General features: G+C 44.7%; 1 protein-coding gene across 1 annotated transcript in view; it reads left to right on the forward strand.

Annotated features, from left to right (window-relative positions):
- LOC311231826 (cytoplasmic phosphatidylinositol transfer protein 1-like) overlaps positions 1-16,499 on the forward strand; it is a gene marked incomplete at its 5' end in the record, with an annotated part of 262,145 nt that overhangs the window by 169,314 nt on the left and 76,332 nt on the right. The gene's annotated exons all lie outside the window — the stretch shown is intronic.

Here is a 16,499-nt window from a genome sequence, read left to right on the forward strand (position 1 = left end):
AAAATACATACCTAAGTAAATGGAAGATTGCTCCACTTCTACAAGGTCTGTTTGTATGTTCTTGGTATCTAGAGACATCTATGGACCTCAGGGAATGTATTTAAATGTAATGTATGTAAATGTATCCCAGTGTATTCCCAGAAATACTGTGTCTGTTACTAGTCTTGAGTAAATTGTGATGAACCAAAGGAGAATATCAATTTTCATTTTTTTTTTCTTTTCTTTTTGCATATTTGACGGTGAATAACATCATGCTAAAAATTACCAGACATGAAAAATTGCCACTTAGCTCATTCATCACCTTCTTGAGATCATGTGTACAAATAATCTAAGCAAATTAATAAAGGGAAGATGATTAAACAGGCCATTTTGTAGATACAGTACTGAATTCTGCCATCCGGACACATGCTATTTGAAATATGATTATAGAATATAGAATATCAGGCCTATAAATGACCTTATTATAGCCAAGTCGCACATCTATGGATCGGGCCAAATCTCCCCTTTCCAATGACAGAGTTCAATCTGGATTTAGTATCACCAGGCGTTTTTTTTTTGTCAACTGACAAATCAAATCAAATTTATGTGTAAGGCCCGACAACACACATTAATATCCCCATGGGCCGGACACGTCTTCTTTAAACAAGTCAAGAAGAAACATCACAATAAGTCAAGAACAAAACAAAAACACCATAAAGTCCAAACATTTTAAAATAAATAAATGCAACACTCACAGACCCCACTCCCAGACTCCCATACCCCACGCAAAGGTAAGGAAAAACTCACTAAAACCTAGCAATAGGAAAAAATGCACCACAGGCAATGTGGAGGAGAGAAACCTTAGAAGGGCCATTCAAGGGGGGATCTCCCTTCTTAGATGTCGGTAATAGTAGTGTTGCTATAAAACAGGCAAAACAGTTGGTAAGCATGCACTCATGTGTAGTGAAACACAGATAAGTGCATGTGATAGCAACTGAACATTTTGAAAGATTAAAGATAGAGCTGATAGCGGATCTATTTGAGGCGAAGGGGTGGCGCAGAGAGGGTCGCATCCTCCCGGTCATCATCACAGGACGTCCAACACTCCGGTCATCACTCCGAGACAGCCACTCACAGGGAGACAGGGAGACGGGACAGGCGTTAGACAGTTCGCGTGATTGTGATGGGCGGACATAGCAATAGATACAAGTGGTAAGCATATATGTGCATAGAATAGATATATGTAGTAAGGATTCTTAATAGGACTAGTTGTTAAAGATCCCTAAATAATCAGCACAACAATTGATTGAGGTTGGAGATATCCTCTTGGGTGGGGTGGAATTTGGCAATGATCACGTGGTGCCACCAGTACGACACATCTTCAGTTGTGTTCCCCGACCTCATTGGGTGTTTCGGCCATTTATCACAATACACACAATCCGTTCTGCTGCAGTGGCAAGTTCTTTGATTGCCTTCCGTTGGGCCCGTTCTCTGCTCCCTACTTCCTTCAGGAGCCTTGTGGTGGAACTGGCTACAAAGCCTCTGCAGCCCACCTCCACTGCAGAGGGCATATTATGTGAATAGAATAGAAGTACTTAACCCAGCAATGAACGCCACGTCTAAACCACGTTGACAGACCACGGACAGAAGACGGTAAGAAGCTGATCCATGGCCTCGGCGGTGCACGTAGAACAGTCACTGCAATCTTGGCCAAGACCCCGAGACATCCACCACCTTGGTCAGCACTATGAGACAACCACTCAGAGAGATGGGGGGGGGGGTGGGACAGGGGTTAGAGAGTTCCCATGTCTGTAGTGGGCGGAGATGGAGCAATAAATACATGTAGTGAGCATATGCATGCATGGTGACAGTAGAATCATAGTATATAAGAAAATTGTGAAATTGAGTAACAGATAGAACTACTGCAAGTGTATGGATACAGGATGAGATACAAGACAATAGCTCAGGGCCGTATGCCCCGGGGGGGCAGGAGAAGTCACTCAGAAGGTTCAGCACTGCAGGCCAGACAGAAGGCGGTATGAAGCTGTTCCATGGGACCGGTTGAGACAGAGACAGAGGTTAAAAAGGTCCTCCCATGTCTGCAGACATGGGAGCAAATAGACATCCTAACTAAACTAGACAGATTAATCTAAGGGTCAGTCCCCGACCAGGTGAGATCAGGGTAGGTTGAAGAAGAGAGAAAAGATGGGTCTTAAGCAGGGATTTAAAAGCTTCGACAGAGCAGGCACCCCTGACGACGGCAGGTAATTTTCAAGTAGAACAGCTAGCTAGCCGTTGTGGACACTCACCTTTAAGATGCAGAATGAGCTCTTCTTCTTCTTCTTCTTTTGAATTTCCGGCAGTGTAGACGCATCGTGGCGTATTACTGCCCTCCTCAGTTCTTATACTACGCTAGTAGTATGGTTTCCATAGTATGGTCTCTGGTAAATCAACTTCTGATTGTTTACACTCTTCTTCTTCTTCTCATCTTCAAAACACATTACTATCGTCTGTCTCCTTCTTCTCTGCTCCTCTTGTCTGTCTCCTTCTCTGCTCTTGTCATACAATATTGTCAACACCCACCAAAAAATCACCCCCTCAGGCTCCGAAGCAGACCTAAACACGGAACAAAAAACACCCGACAGTCAACAAGTGCGGCCTTCACCCACAGCCGACCGCTCCAAAACAGCACCCAACCAGAACAAAAACCACCCAGAACACACCCTCCACCAGGCATGAGAAACAACAAGAAGCGACAGAGAGCCTTCTTCTTCTTCTTCTTCTTATTTGAATTTCCGGCAGTGTAGACGCATCGTGGCGTATTACTGCCCTCCACAATTCTTGCTTCGTCCACACTTGAGAAAGTTTACACTCCTCTTCTTCTTCTTCTCATCTTCAAAACACATTTCTATCGTCTCTGTCTCCTTCTTCTCTGCTCCTCTTGTCATACAATCACAATACAAACATCATCTCCTCTCTTGGAGGGCCCCCCCAAGAGGGGGAACCCTCCATCTCATCGCCACCTCTGCTTGGTCCGAATTGTTTCCATGAGATCTTCTTCTTCTTCTTATTTGAATTTCCGGCAGAGTAGACGCATTGTGGCGTATTACTGCCCTCCGCAATTCTTTTTATGGGCTCTTCTTCTTCTCCTTCTTCTCCTTCTTCACCTTCTTTTTCTTCTTCTACTGGACCCCGTCATCAACTACATTGTCCATTGGAGTGCAGCTACTGCTGCTACTTCCTGCCTGAGCCCCCCTCCGCGGGACCCTCCTTGCCCCCTGCTATCTTATCCTGGGCTGCTTTGTCCCTCGCAGCCTTGTACCTCGCAGCCCCCTCAGCCAATTCATTACACACCTCCTTCCAGTCCAGACCTTCCAATCCCAGATGTTGAACCGCTATCCTAACAATCATCTTCACCATCTCTGTTCTACCCTTAGCCTCTGCCATACCAGTAACTACCCCTGCCACGAAGGCCACAATACCTAATTTCTCCTCCCTTCCCCTCTCTCTTTCCACCTGCTCTACCCTCACTGCCAAATGCCCTCCTTCAACCCCCTGCACCCTTTCTTGGCTACCCTGTCCTGCCCTGCTAACCGCCCCAGCATACGTCAACTTACCCTCCCTTCTCTCTCTCCGATCCGCGACCTCCTTCATCATCACCTCGCACCCCCGAAACGCTACACTATGCTCCCCACCACAACTACAGCACTTCGGCTTCACTCCCTCTCCACATTTCCCATATTCATGTTCCCCGCCACACCTAGCGCACCTCATCCCCTTCATACACGTGGTAGCTATATGGCCAAACCCCTGGCACCTATAGCACCTAAGAGGATTATGAACAAATTCCCTAACCCTATACATCCTACGCCCTACAAACACCTCCCTAGGAACAACCCCACCCTCAAACGTAATCACTACCGTCCCCGTCACTGCCCTCTCCGCTCCCCTCGTCATCCTTGCTGCACTCTTAACTATGCCATTACGCCCGTCCTCCTTTAGCTCTTCCACCAGCTGCTCTACTGTAACCTCGACCGGTACCCCAGCTATCACCCCCTTACATCCCCCCCCCCTCTTCTCCCCTACTCTCGCCACCTTACTTATACCCACCCCCCCAATGCTCTGCATCTTCCTAGCCACCCCCACCTGCCCCTCACTACCACACCCTACGGCCAGATTCCCATCCCACAAAACGTTCACGTACTTTACCTCTCCTAATCGCTCGGCAATGAGTTTGGGCCACTCGAGCCTACCTACTTTCCTCTCATCCCTCTCCCCCTCAAGCCTGACCACTATATGGATCACTTCCGCTTTTGCCACATCTCTTTCTGCACCCTCGTCTCCCGGCCCACCCGAGCCATCGTCCCCCCCCTTCTTCCTCTTCCCCCCTTCTCCCCCCCTCTCCTCCCCCCTACTCTCACTATCCCCATCGCTGTCGTTCCTCTCCGTCCGCTTCTTCCTCTTCTTCCCCACCGTTTCCCACCCCTCCTCCTCCCTCTCTTCTTTCTCCCCCTCCTCCCCACTGTACTCCGACTGATCGCGAATATCGGTCGCACCCGACTCCTTCCCTTTGCCATCCTCACCCCTTTCGCTATCTTCCTCGCCCTTCTCACACCATTTACTTCCATCACGATCCTCCCAATACCCTGGGTAGCCGCTCACAGGCCGGGGCCACCAATCGCAAGGCCTTCGCTGTTCCTGATCTCTCGCAGCCACTTCTTCCGCATCCCACCACCGACTACTGCTCCCACGCATGTCTTCGCTGCACAGTTCCGACGGACACAGACGCCGCCACTCGGCGCATCTCTCCCAATCCATCCTCCCACATGAACAGGCCGCACTTCTGTCTTCCTCTCCAAACAACAGCCGCCCCCCACGAACATACGGCATGGCCTCTTCTTTCCCCCGACAGAGAGCCTGAGAGAATTGTTGAATATATATAGAACACAAATGTTCTAGAATGTTTGATTATGACATCATACTGTGACATCACAAATGTTCTAGAATGTTTGCTTATGACATCATACTGTGACATCACAAATGTTCTAGAATGTTTGCGTATGACTAGAATGTTTGATTATGACATCATACTGTGACATCACAAATGTTCTAGAATGTTCTATTATGACATCATACTGTGACATCACGAATGTTTGATTATGACATCATACTGTGACATCACAAATGTTCTAGAATGTGCTATTATGACATCATACTGTGACATCACAACATATAAATAATGTTTGGTAAGGCTGTCCCCGAAGCCTGTTTTTGGGATTCAAACTTCGTCAGGGTTCTTCGAACGGACGTTCGAACCTTCGTTTTTAATTAAAAATTAAAAAAAAAAATTAAATTATTATATATCCTCAAACTAAATCCTCAATTTGAATAAAGTGATTCAAACATCGTCAGGGTTTTTCGAACGGACAAAAAAATGTAAATAAAAAAGATAATTCTCATTTATTTTTTATAAATTTTTTTTTTTTTTTTTTTATATCCTCAAACTAAATCCTCAGTTTGAATAAAGTGATTAACCTGATTAAATTAGTATTTTTTCTTTTATTAATTTGTTAGTGATGTAATCAAAAATAACACTTGGAACAAAAAAAAACCTATTATATACGATTGGTAAACACTCTGATTAACCAAAACACTTAAAAGAAAACTGGATGAATTATTATAAAATTATGTTGTGGTAACCTCTATTAATTAAATAAGCCACACGACACGCGTGTGATCCCTTTGGTTTGGTAGTTTACTGGAAACGGGAGCATGGAAGGTTATACAATAAACAGGTGCGTCTTACACTCAGCGCACGTTAGTCATACAGGTAAGAACTCAGGTACCGGATACGGAAATACCTCACATATATATCTGTAGTCACTCTGTAGTCCACAAAATAATATCCCTTGAGCGATAACTGCCTCTAGTGGGAAAACATAGATATTGCATCAATATTAATCCTAGGTATATATAAGGCTGACATTATAACACCCCTCCCCCTTTAAATTTCAACATTACCAAATGTCCATGCAATACAAAAATAATAATAGTAGTGTCTTACCCTTGTACACTTTCCAAAAATATATATACCAAAAAATGACTTAGCAACAGCTTACCAAATAAGGCACTTGAAAAACATATTACCAACAGTCATTACTCTCATAACTGTCTCGTTAAATGTTCAGTCTGTCTGGAGGTTTGCGATCACGCTGTGACCTGCGCAATACTGCTGGTGACCTCGGACACACACCACAGGTGACAGAGGTTTGGGTGGCTCTGGTGTTGAGAGCATGTGAGGGGTCTGAGTGTCAACTTCTCTTGGGGACACAGACACCTGCTGCTCGGGAAAGTTGAGGATCTTGCGATGGGTTTGTCGCTGCTGCTTGAAGTACAGCCTCAAGCAGAACACAAAGGGCACAAAGGCAATGCCACCCAGAATGGTCCTCTGCAGGTTGGAGTTGACACTGCTGTACATGAGCATAGCGAGGAAAGCGATGGTGGTCCAGTAGAATATGGAGCCCACCATGACGCCAGCGGTGGAGATGAGGCGGTCGGCCAGGTACACCACAGGACACAGGAAGACAATGAGGTACTCTGCGTTGCACTGCGGGCAGGCCATGCGTGCTGTTCTGTTTCCCCGCAGCTTCTCGTCCACCCAGCGCTGCAGGCACGCCTGGTGGACCCACTTGGTGGAGCCACGGCAACGGCACGGGCTCACCCACTCGGCCGTGCGGTCATCCTCGTCTGTGGCGAAGCACACCCAGCAGCTCCTGTCCAAATTCTGCTGCATTACCACTGCACCCTGTTCCGCCATAAGAATAGAATAGAATAGAATAGAATAGAATAGAATAGATCTTTATTGTCATTGTTACAGTTGTCACAACAAGATTTAACATACAGCTCATTATAGTAATATTCCACAATTATTACATTGATAGTAATAATGGCACACAGTCATAAATTCACCAACATGCGCATTTGTTATACATGCAGGACTCTTTCAATCTTATCGCTTCCAGACAGCACAGTGTTTGATTATGACATCATACTGTGACATCACAAATGTTCTAGAATGTGCTATTATGACATCATACTGTGACATCACAACATATAAATAATGTTTGGTAAGGCTGTCCCCGAAGCCTGTTTTTGGGATTCAAACTTCGTCAGGGTTCTTCGAACGGACGTTCGGACGGATTCTCCTTCTTTCCCAGAATCACCTCACCGGAGTCGCTCCCCCGCGTTGACCCTGGCCTTGGTCTGGTTCCACAGCAGAAAGGGATAAGGGGGGAGGGGGGGGGGGGGTGATACATGCAGCTCGAGGCAGATTGCCGCATATGGTCAGAATTTGGTCAATTTAGTTTAATCATCGTCACCATCATCGTACCCCCTATTAGCACGGTACGGTGGCATCTTAATTTTCACGTCCCTAATTTCCGACGTGATGTCCAGAATGGCCTGAGACCGCGACAGTTCCTCTGCATGGTTAGAAGCAAGTCTCTCAAGAATTGTCTTCAAGCACGATTGTTCGTCTACATGGTAGATTTCGCCCCGTTCCAACATGGTCTTGGAGCTCAGTTGTTCATCACCGCGCAGGGTGCTGAGGTCAGCGATCTTTTTAAACAGTTCCATTTGGTTGTCCTTGATCCCGGCCATATCCCTGGCCAGGGGAATCAACTTCTTCCGAATTAGATTCAGACAGTACCAGATCCAACAGCTGACGGAGCCCAAGCCGAGCAGCATGACAATTAGAAGATATACGTCCTCAACGTCGTTTATCTCCAGCGGGAAAAAGCATATCGCGAGCCAGGTCCCGTATGAATTTATGGTGTATCCCGCCTGATAGCTCCCAAGAGGGCATAATGGGTCATCCGCATTCTGCCTCCTTGTCGAGAATATGCGATCAATCGCTGTAAAAGCCCAGCTTATTAGATCCATATTACGGTCAAAAGTCGAGTCGAGTTGAGGATTCTGTTGTAAAAAGAAAAAGAAGAAAAAGGTCAAAAACGTCCGAGCGTCTCCAGCGAGGGCAGATCCAGGCTCTGGGGAAAGGAGCTGTAAGGGCTGGTACGGACGTCTCCAAGCGGATAAGAGAGAGGCCTTGAGGTGTTCTCTGGGTGTGGGAGAGGAGATAAAAATGCGACTGCTTCTGGGAGAGAGGAATTAGGAAGTGAAGCAGAAAATACTTTAAAACGTTGCTAGCTAACTAAGCACAGGACGCCGCAAAATAGCAGGCTCTGTAAATTGGTGTACCGTAGCTAAGATTTGCCTTTGAATGGCTAGCTTGCTTGAGATCTTCTTCTTCTTATTTGAATTTCCGGCAGTGTAGACGCATCGTGGCGTATTACTGCCCTCCGCAATTCTTTTGATGGGCTCTTCTTCTTCTTCTTTTCCCGCAGTCTACTGGAACCCGTCATCCCCTACATTGTCCATTGGAGTGCAGCTAATGCTGCTACTTCCTGTCTGAGCCCCCCTTTGCGGGACCCTCCTTGCCCCCTGCAATCTTATTCTGGGCTGCTTTGTCCCTCTCAGCCCCCTCACCCAATTCCCTAACCACCTCCTCCCATTCCAGACCTTCCATTCCCAAATGTTGAACCGCTATCCTAACAATCATCTTCACCATCTCTGTTCTACCCTTAGCCTCTGCCATACCAGTAACTACCCCTGCCACGAAGGCCACAATACCTAATTTCTCCTCCCTTACCCTCTCTCTATCCTTCTTCTTCTTCTTATTTGAATTTCCGGCAGTGTAGACGCATCGTGGCGTATTACTGCCCTCCGCAATTCTTTGTATGGGCTCTTCATCTTCTTCTACTTCACCTTCTTCTTCTTCTTCTACTGGACCCCGTCATCAACTACATTGTCCATTGGAGTGCAGCTAACGCTGCTACTTCCTGTCTGAGCCCCCCTCCACGGGACCCTCCTTGCCCCCTGCGATCTTTTTCTGGGCTGCTTTGTCCCTCGCAGCCCCCTCAGCCAATTCCCTAAGCACCACCTCCCAGTCCAGACCTTCCAATCCCAGATGTTGAACCGCTATCCTAACAATCATCTTCACCATCGCTGTTTTACCCTTAGCCTCTGCCATACCAGTAACTACCCCTGCCACGAAGGCCACAATACCTAATTTCTCCTCCCTTCCCCTCTCTCTTTCCACCTGCTCTACCCTCTCTGCCAAATGCCCTCCTTCAACCCCCTGCACCCTTTCTTGGCTGCCCTGTCCTACCCTGCTAACCGCCTCAGCATACGAAAACTTACCCTCCCTTCTCACTCTCCGATCCGCGACCTCCTTCTTCATCACCTCCCACCCCCTAAACGCTACACTATGCTCCCCACCACAACTACAGCACATCGGCTTCACTCCCTCTCCACACTTCCCATATTCATGTTCCCCACCACACCTAGCGCACCTCAGCCCCTTCCTACACGTGGTAGCTATATGGCCAAACTCCTGGCACCTATAGCACCTAAGAGGATTCTGAACAAATTCCCTAACCCTATACATCCTACGCCCTACAAACACCTCCCTAGGAACAACCCCACCCTCAAACGTAATCACTACCGTCCCCGTCACTGCCCTCTCCGCTCCCCTCGTCATCCTTGCTGCACTCTTAACTATGCCATTACGCCCGTCCTCCTTTAGCTCTTCCACCAGCTGCTCTACTGTAACCTCGACCGGTACCCCAGCTATCACCCCCTTACATCCCCCCCCCCTCTTCTCCCCTACTCTCGCCACCTTACTTATACCCACCCCCCCAATGCTCTGCATCTTCCTAGCCACCCCCACCTGCCCCTCACTACCACACCCTACGGCCAGATTCCCATCCCACAAAACGTTCACGTACTTTACCTCTCCTAATCGCTCGGCAATGAGTTTGGGCCACTCGAGCCTACCTACTTTCCTCTCATCCCTCTGCCCCTCAAGCCTGACCACTATATGGATCACTTCCGCTTTTGCCACATCTCTTTCTGCACCCTCGTCTCCCGGCCCACCCGAGCCATCGTCCCCCCCCTTCTTCCTCTTCCCCCCTTCTCCCCCCCTCTCCTCCCCCCTACTCTCACTATCCCCATCGCTGTCGTTCCTCTCCGTCCGCTTCTTCCTCTTCTTCCCCACCGTTTCCCACCCCTCCTCCTCCCTCTCTTCTTTCTCCCCCTCCTCCCCACTGTACTCCGACTGATCGCGAATATCGGTCTTAACTATGCCATTACGCCCGTCCTCCTTTAGCTTTTCCACCAGCTGCTCTACGCTAACCTCGACCGGTACCCCAGCTATCACCCCCTTACTTCCCCCCTCCCCTACTCTCGCCACCCTACTTATACCCACCCCACCAATGCTCCCCATCTTCCTAGCCCTCTCCACCTGCCCCTCACTACCACACAATTGCTGAATATATATAGAACACAAATGTTCTAGAATGTTCTATTATGACATCATACTGTGACATCACAAATGTTCTAGAATGTTCTATTGTGACATCATACTGTGACATCACAACGGAACATGTTTAAGTTCCATTTGAATAATATAAATAATATGTATGGTCATTTTTTGGTATATATATTTTTGGAAAGTGTACAAGGGTAAGACACTACTATTATTATTTTTGTATTGCATGGACATTTGGTAATGTTGAAATGTAATGGGGGAGGGGTGTTATAATGTCAGCCTTATATATACCTAGGATTAATATTGATGCAATATCTATGTTTTCCCACTAGAGGGAGTTATCGCTCATCATTTACATTTACATTTAGTCATTTAGCTGACGCTTTTATCCAAAGCGACTTACAAGTTCTGTACGACAAGCCATCAGGAAGGGCACAACTCTATCAGCTGAGTAACAATGTTCATCAAAGTGTTGAGTGCTACAGTGTAGGTTAGTTTATTAGGACAAGTGCATGACAGTATGGTTAGTTAGGGTTAGATACATTTTTTTTTTTTTTTTTTTTTTTTTTTAATTCAGATAATGGTTGAAGAAGTGCGTCTTTAGTCGACGGCGAAAGATTGGACGTGTTTCGGCTGTCCTAACTGGGGTGGGTAGTTCATTCCACCATTGTGGGGCAAGGATTGAGAATAGGCGACTTCTCTTTGATGACCCTCCCGGAGCTTGGATAGGAGTAGGTCTGAGGCGGCCAGAAGAAGCAGAGCGTAGGGGTCTTGAGGGTGTGTAGTTAGAGACCATTGACCGGAGGTAGGCGGGAGCAGTTCCCTTTGCCGCACGGTATGCTAGGTCGAGGGCCTTGAAGCGGATTCGTGCAGCAATGGGGAGCCAGTGCAGGTCCCTAAGAAGTGGGGTGACATGGGCCGACTTCGGTAGGTTTGAGATCAGGCGGGCCGCTGCGTTCTGAATGAGTTGAAGAGGCTTAGTGGCAGTGGCCGGGAGGCCAGCGAGCAGTGCAAGGGATATTATTTTGTGGACTACAGAGTGACTACAGATATATACGTGAGGTATTTCCGTATCCGGTACCTGAGTTCTTACCTGTATGACTAACGTGCGCTGAGTGTAAGACGCACCTGTTTATTGTATAACCTTCCATGCTCCCGTTTCCACTAAACTACCAAACGAAAGGGATCACACGCGTGTCGTGTTGCTTATTTATTAATAGAGGTTACCACAACATAATTTTATAATAATTCAACCAGTTTTCTTTTAAGTGTTTTGGTTAACACTTTGATCGCCATGGTTAAATTCATAATTTACCATCCCTAGCCAGCTCTATTTGTCTATGGAGAAGTTCCCCTTCTTTGCAGGGCTATAACTTTTTAAATTCGATTGCTAAATTGACATTATTATGGCCCATTCAATGTCCTATATCCATTGTTCAGGGTGTAGCAACGATATACTTTTTCATTCACATATTCATACTAAAATATGGTCTAAAGTATAAGTATGTTTTTATCGTTTTCTGCAGCTTTCTCCAGAACTTGATTTATAGCTCCAAATGCATTATATTGATGATCAAATACAGTTTGGTAGCGATCGGTGCCAGATGAAAAATTTCAACTGGAGGTACTTCTAGAAGTTACTACGTATCATCTGATATTGACCGGATGGGCGAGGGGGCGTTTATAATTCCGTGGGCAACGTTATACCATTCATCTAGTGTGGGTCATATGATCATCAGATCAGTTAGTATAGAAGACGTTAGAAAATAACGTTGAAACTCACCGTATCTTCCTCACGCTGATCAGCTTGGAGTAGACAGTTTTCGATTATGGGATGTTGATCCTGATGAACCATTTCCAGGTTGTATAATACTATATACGTCCAAATAACGTTGTTTATTGAGTTAGGGCAAGCGATTGATTATCCAGTGTGTTGAGATAGAGTCCTGCTAATGATCGCGAGTGCCCGGACGAAATATGGATGAGCACTTCCTGTTTGACGAGTCACTTCCTGTTGGCGATCTGCCGATCGGCCACCAGATGGCGCTCTTGAACCGCTAGAGAGTTGAGTGGAGATCAGCAGTATATCTCAGGACCCCGGAGGAGAAATATGATTTCGATCACTGATTTTTGAAATATTGACATCAAAGACGAGTTACGGCGTCTTCGGCAGAATGAGCATGGCGAGGAATGACGTCTAAACACGTCATCGGCGATTAAAGTGTTAATCAGAGTGTTTACCAATCGTATATTATCGTTTTTTTTGTTACAAGTGTTATTTTTGATTACATCACTAACAAATTAATAAAAGAAAAAATACTAATTTAATCAGATTAATCACTTTATTCAAATTGAGGATTTTGTTTGAGGATATAAAAAAAAAGAAAAGAAAAAGAATTTATAAAAAATAAATGAGAATTATCTTTTTTATTTACATTTTTTGTCCGTTCGAAAAACCCTGACGAAGTTTGAATCACTTTATTCAAATTGAGGATTTAGTTTGAGGATATATAATAATTTAAAAAAAAAATTTAATTTTTTTTTTTATTTAGATTCTTTAATTAAAAACGAAGGTTCGAACGTCCGTTTGAAGAACCCTGACGAAGTTTGAATCCCAAAAACAGCCTTACCAAACATTATTTATATGTTGTGATGTCACAGTACATGTTATAATAGAACATTCTAGAACATTTGTGATGTCACAGTATGATGTCATAATAGCACATTCTAGAACATTTGTGATGTCACAGTATGATGTCATAATCAAACATTCTAGAACATTTGTGATGTCACAGTATGATGTCATAATAGAACATTCTAGAACATTTGTGATGTCACAGTATGATGTCATAATCAAACATTCTAGTCATACGCAAACATTCTAGAACATTTGTGATGTCACAGTATGATGTCATAATAAAAGAAAAAATACTAATTTAATCAGATTAATCACTTTATTCAAATTGAGGATTTAGTTTGAGGATATATAAAATAAATTAAATAAAAAAAATTATTAAAAAAAATGATAATAATTTTTTTAATTTTAAATTAAAAGCGAAGGTTCGAACATCCGTTCGAAGAACCCTGACGAAGTTTGAATCCCAAAAACAGGCTTCGGGGATATAACACCCCTCCCCCTTTAAATTTCAACATTACCAAATGTCCATGCAATACAAAAATAATAATAATAGTGTCTTACCCTTGTACACTTTCCAAAAATATATATACCAAAAAATGACCATACATATTATTTATATTATTCAAATGGAACTTAAACATGTTCCATTGTGATGTCACAGTATGATGTCATAATAGAACATTCTAGAACATTTGTGATGTCACAGTATGATGTCATAATAGAACATTCTAGACCATTTGTGATGTCACAGTATGATGTCATAATAGAACATTCTAGAACATTTGTGTTCTATATATATTCAACAATTGAAGAGGTTCAACATCTGGGATTGGAAGGTCTGGACTGGGAGGAGGTGTGTAGCGAATTGGCTGAGGGGGCTGAGAGGGACAAAGCAGCCCAGAATAAGATAGCAGGAGGCAAGGAGGGTCCCGCGGAGGGGGGCTCAGACAGGAAGTAGCAGCATTAGCTGCACTCCAATGGACAATGTAGTTGATGACGGGGTCCAGTAGAAGAAGAAGAAGAAGGTGAAGAAGAAGAAGAAGAAGAAGAAGCCCATAAAAAGAATTGCGGAGGGCAGTAATACGCCACGATGCGTCTACACTGCCGGAAATTCAAATAAGAAGAAGAAGAAGATCTCATTGTGCATCTTGAGACATCATAGATAGCAAGCTAGCCATTCAAAGGCAAATCTTAGCTACGGTACACCAATTTACAGAGCCTGCTATTTTGTGGCGTCCTGTGCTTAGTTAGCTAGCAACGTTTTAAAGTATTTTCTGCTTCACTTCGATTATGGCGGAACAGGGTGCAGTGGTAATGCAGCAGAATTTGGACAGGAGCTGCTGGGTGTGCTTCGCCACAGACGAGGATGACCGCACGGCCGAGTGGGTGAGCCCGTGCCGTTGCCGTGGCTCCACCAAGTGGGTCCACCAGGCGTGCCTGCAGCGCTGGGTGGACAAGAAGCAGCGGGGCAACAGCACAGCACGCGTGGCCTGCCTGCCGTGCAACGCAGAGTACCTCATTGTCTTCCCCAAGCTGGGTCCTGTGGTGTACGTACTGTACCTGGCCGACCGCCTCATCTCCACCGCTGGTGTCATGGTGGGCTCCATAATCTACTGGACCACCATCGCTACCATCGCTAGGCTCATGTTCAGCAGTGTCAACTCCAACCTGCAGAGGACCATTCTGGGTGGCATTGCCTTTGTGGCCTTTGTGTGCTGCTTGAGGGTGTACTTCAAGCAGCAGCGACAAACCCATTGCAAGATCCTCAACTTTCCCGAGCAGCAGGTGTCTGTGTCCCCAAGAGAAGTTGACACTCAGACCCCTCACATGGTCTCAACACCAGAGCCACCCAAACCTCTGTCACCTGTGGTGTGTCCGAGGTCACCAGCAGTATTGCGCAGGTCACAGCGTGATCGCAAACCTCCAGACAGACTGAACATTTAACGAGACAGTTATGAGAGTAATGACTGTTGGTAATATGTTTTTCAAGTGCCTTATTTGGTAAGCTGTTGCTAAGTAATTTTTTGGTATATATATTTTTGGAAAGTGTACAAGGGTAAGACACTACTATTATTATTTTTGTATTGCATGGACATTTGGTAATGTTGAAATTTAATGGGGGAGGGGTGTTATAATGTCAGCCTTATATATACCTAGGATTAATATTGATGCAATATCTATGTTTTCCCACTAGAGGGAGTTATCGCTCAAGGAATATTATTTTGTGGACTACAGAGTGACTACAGATATATACATGAGGTATTTCCGTATCTGGTACCTGAGTTCTTACCTGTATGACTAACGTGCGCTGAGTGTAAGACGCACCTGTTTATTGTATAACCTTCCATGCTCCCGTTTCCAGTAAACTACCAAACCAAAGGGATCACACGCGTGTCGTGTGGCTTATTTATTAATAGAGGTTACCACAACATAATTTTATAATAATTCATCCAGTTTTCTTTTAAGTGTTTTGGTTAATCAGAGTGTTTACCAATCGTATATTATCGTTTTTTTTTTGTTCCAAGTGTTATTTTTGATTACATCACTAACAAATTAATAAAAGAAAAAATACTAATTTAATCAGATTAATCACTTTATTCAAATTGAGGATTTAGTTTGAGGATATAAAAAAAGAAAAAAAAATTATAAAAAATAAATGAGAATTATCTTTTTTATTTACATTTTTTGTCCGTTCGAAAAACCCTGACGAAGTTTGAATCACTTTATTCAAATTGAGGATTTAGTTTGAGGATATATAATTATAAAAAAAAATTATAATTTTTGTTTTTTAATTAAATTTTTTTAATTAAAAACGAAGCTTCGAACGTCCGTTCGAAGAACCCTGACGAAGTTTGAATCCCAAAAACAGGCTTCGGAGACAGCCTTACCAAACATTATTTATATGTTGTGATGTCACAGTATGATGTCATAATAGCACATTCTAGAACATTTGTGATGTCACAGTATGATGTCATAATAGCACATTCTAGAACATTTGTGATGTCACAGTATGATGTCATTGTTACGACCCTGGCTCAAAGGCACGCAACCTATGTGCAAAACCGACACCAAAACCTGTGTTTAACCCAAAAAGCCTACTTTAACAATGAAATACTGATATTAACTAAAGAAACAAGAATAGAAGAACGTGATAACTCTCTGTTAACCCACACTCTTCTAACCACAGAACCTGCATGTGTGACTCAAGGGCTGGTTTTAAGCTCCCAGCAGGTAACCAATCAGCAGCAATTAGCTAATTAGCAGCCCTCACCTGTATGCCCAGTGACACAGCAGTGATCAGGCAGTGAAACAGGAGTGATCAGGCTCATGGTACATAACACCTCCCCCACCAAACTGGTTGCCCAAGAGGCAACCACTATACATCAACCCATAAACAAAAAACAAAAAACTACTGTGACCCATTAGTTGTCAGGGCCACTACCACAACAGCGATAACGGGCACCACAATCACCGGTACTATGACCGTGAGAGGGC

This window comes from Notolepis coatsorum (assembly GCF_963971535.1).
Source record: "Notolepis coatsorum genome assembly, chromosome: 7".
Lineage (NCBI taxonomy): Eukaryota > Metazoa > Chordata > Actinopteri > Aulopiformes > Paralepididae > Notolepis > Notolepis coatsorum.